Source organism: Mus pahari, chromosome 5, assembly GCF_900095145.1.
Source record: "Mus pahari chromosome 5, PAHARI_EIJ_v1.1, whole genome shotgun sequence".
In the NCBI taxonomy this organism is placed as follows: domain Eukaryota; kingdom Metazoa; phylum Chordata; class Mammalia; order Rodentia; family Muridae; genus Mus; species Mus pahari.
In genome coordinates, this window is record NC_034594.1 from 105,185,997 (window position 1) to 105,189,816 (window position 3,820).

Below are 3,820 nucleotides of genomic sequence, written 5' to 3' on the forward strand. Positions count from 1 at the left end.
AGAAGAGAAGAGAAGAGAAGAGAAGAGAAGAGAAGAAGATCGAGAGATCAAAGTGTCTGGATTATATAAGGAAGACCCTCTGGAAGAAGGGCAGCCCAGCCACTTGGCTGGAAAGTTCAAGGTTGAGGGCAGGGTATGCCAGGTAAGGAGTGAGGGATGCTGGGAGAACCTGGAGGCCAAGTCTGCTTTGGTATGTAAAATATGCAACTCGGTCCCTTGACCCTGGTTCAAAACCAACATCCCAACCTTTTATTAATAATAAATGAGTAATGAATTGTGTGATTATCTATGACTACTTCTTGCTGGCATTGGGTTGCAGTTTCATTTTGGGGGGTGTGGGCAAAAAGCTGGAATGTTGGCCAATTCCAGGAAGAGCTGCTGTCCAGGTTGTGGGACATCTGGGGATAGGAGGGTGCAGGCACAGTTGAAACAGACTATGAGGCTGGGCCAGAGCACCTGTAGGCCTTTCCTGGATGCGGGTTCTGAGAGAACACCCATTACTCAGACAGTCACCCCACTAGGTCCCTGTGATGTCGATGGGGACAGGGTCCCAGGGCAGGATCCATCTTCAGCTGCCAGGTCCGGCAAATCTGAGAGGCCTTCCGGTGGAGGAGGAACTCGGGAGAGTGACCTTGCTATGTCTGGTGTCCTGTCTGTCCACAGTTCAGGCTGGGCCTCAGCAGCAGGCAAGGCAATGGAGCAGTCTTTGTCAGTGGTTATCATACCACAGTCTGGGTAGAATCCTTTTGTTGCTGTGTTGGAGACCTTAGGGGTACCACTGTTGGGGGGGGGGGATTTGGAAGTCTCTGTCAGTTTAAGAATCTTAAGTTTAAGATTTTGAATGCCATATTCAGCAGGTCTCTGACAGGCTTGAGAGTCAGTACCTGCTGCCCTGATTACATCATGTTTTGTTGCCCTTAAGAAAGATGGCAGTGAAGCTAGGATTCAACCTTCTTTATCCCAAAGTCAAGATGGTGACCAGACAAGTGCTGTTTACCTAGTGTATATACCTTCCTCCTATTGGTTCATCAGGCAACTTAAAACAGGCAGGTTGGTTGTTCACCATCACCATTTGTAAAAACAAACCAAATTAGAAGTAAAAATTTTCTGCCTGGAGAATTCCCTATGGTGTGGTCCTCATAAATCCATGAGCCTACCTGTGCTTCAGGGCAGAGCAACTAGCTATTGCAAGTTCCATTAGCTGCCCCCCGTGATGGTGAAAAGAAGGCTACACTCTCTACCTTCTCAGTGCCACCTCCATCTCTCCCCCAAAACGTCACAAGGCCGTATGCACACCTAATTTAGGTGTTTCAGTAGTATTTCAGAGGTAAGTGGAACAGCCTCCCCCCCCTCCCCCCATTTATAGTCCACACCCACGTGTGGTAGCCTGGTGACTGGGACTGGTGTGGAGGTTTGAATAAGATGGGTATGGTGGTCACCATAGGCTCTTACAGTTGAAGGTTTAGTCACTAGGGAGTGGTACTGTTTGATAGGATTAGGAGATGTGTCCTTGTTGGAAGAAGTATGTCATTGAGGGTGGACTTTGTCTATGTCTCTCTGCCTCTGTCTCTCTCTGTCTCTGTCTTTCTGTTTCTGTCTCTCGTTCTGTCCCTCTCTCGGTCTCTCTCTATGTCTCTCTGTCTCTGTCCTTTCTCTCTCTCTCTCTCTCTCTCTCTCTCTCTCTCTCTCCCTGCCTCCAGAACAGGGTGTAGCTCTCAGCTACTGCTCTAGCATCACGAATTTCACTTGATGCTCCCTACCATGTTGACAATGGACTAGGCCTCTGAAACTATGAGCAAGCCCCCGGTTTAAATGCTTTCCTTCCTAAGAGTTGCCTTGGTGGTAAAGTCTCTCTTCGCGGCAATAGAACAGTGACTAAGACTATCAGTATCAGTGGCATTGATTCCTATTTGTACTGGCTAATTTTGTGTCAACTTGACACAGCTGGAGTTATCACAGAGAAAGGAGCTTCAGTTGGGGAAATGCCTCCATGAGATCCAGTTGCAGGGCATTTTCTCAATTAGTGACCAAGGGGGAGGGTCCCTTGTGGGTGGTGCCATCTCTGGGTTGGTAGTCTTGGGTTCTATAAGAGAGCAGGCTGAGCAAGCCAGGGTAAGCAAGCCAGTAAAGAACATCCCTTCATGGCTTCTGCATCAGCTCCTGCTTTCTGACCTGCTTGAGTTCCAGTCCTGCATCCTTTGGTGATCAATAGCAGTTTGGAAATGTAAGCCAAATAAACCCTTTCCTCCCCAACTTGCTTCTTGGTCATGATGTTGTACAGGAATAGAAACCCTGACTAAGACACTATTCCTGAATTCAGACCACCATACCAAACTCCTTTCTCCTTCCCAGTAATTCATTTTTGAAGATTAAGATTGTCCTCAAGCCCCTTTGGTCTGGCTCCTCCATGCTTCTATGAGCGGCATCTATATGTGTCTGAGCTCTACGCGTGACAGAGTTCAAGTCTTTGGTTACCTTTTGACTCTGTAGAAGTTAAGTGACAGTCTCAGTTACTGTTGCCTCTCTACTGGCAGCGTTTCTTTTGTGGGAGGGTGGGCAGGAGTCTGTGCTCTACTTCAATAAGCCAGCAGTTACACAACACTTTGCAAAATATATAGTATGCTAGTCACCGAAGACCTGCGAAGTGGATCAGATAGATTATCTCGGACTTTTTGTATTCAGAAGCCAAAGAAAGGTTTAGTAACCATCCTGCACTCATACAGCTAAAACAGGAATTACCTGGAATGGATCCTCTAGCCCCAGTGTTAGACATACAGAGATAGTACAGTGCATGGAAAACACGCAGACCTTGAAGTCACACTCTGTCTGAATCCCTGGCTCTGCAAGTTACTAGCTGTGGTAAGTCAGAGAGTGGTGACACCGTGGGGCCTAAAGACTATCCCCACAGCCTGCCTCTTCTACGTAGGCCCCTCCTCCTAAACCTTCCACAAGCTCTCCAGACAGTGCCAACAGCTGGGTGCAACATTTAACATGAGTCAATGGGGGCATTTTACATTGAAGTTCTGATAGATGCCTTTATTCAGCTTTTTGAATTGTTGCTTCTTCCCCACAGTCTCTCACCTTTTCTTCAGGGACCTCTGTTCCACTCGGAGTATGGACTGGCTCACCCAGGATATGTGCTTCACCCACAGCTGTGGTTGATGGGAGCTCAGAGTCGCCCAGGATAACCTTAATCTTCAAAGATGAAGTCTTTTATATAATTATTTTCTGTTTTCTATTTATTTTTAGGCTTTTTCTTTGACCTATGTCCTTGCCTGTTAATTTCCTCTCTGTTTATACCTGATCTTCAATTCATTTTCCTCCACTGGATTCTAAAGTTTTGAATTTCTTTGGTTCTAGAATTTCAAATCTGCTCATTTTTATAGTTCCATTTTTAGACTATGACATGAAACAATCTGGTCTTTTATTTCCTTATACATACTTATGCCAGTTCATTTAAAGATTATATATATAACAACTACACTCCATATCTTCTCTCCCTCTTCTTTCTGACATACTGCTTTATCTACTAGTATGTTGATTATTCCTACTTGAGATACAGCCTTCATATTTGGAAAGGTTCAAAGATTCACAGGGCAAACTAGTTCATAGCCTGAGATTGCCTAGATCTTGTCTATTCCTGCTGTGGTTAGGCTACGTGGGTGATGTCATTACTCTTGAGGCAGAGATCTGCGGTGTCCTAAAACCCAGCAGGGAGGTTGCTGGCCTCTTTCTTCTTCTTCTTCTTCTTCTTCTTCTTCTTCTTCTTCTTCTTCTTCTTCTTCTTCTTCTTCTTCTTCTTCTTCTTCTTCTTCTTCCT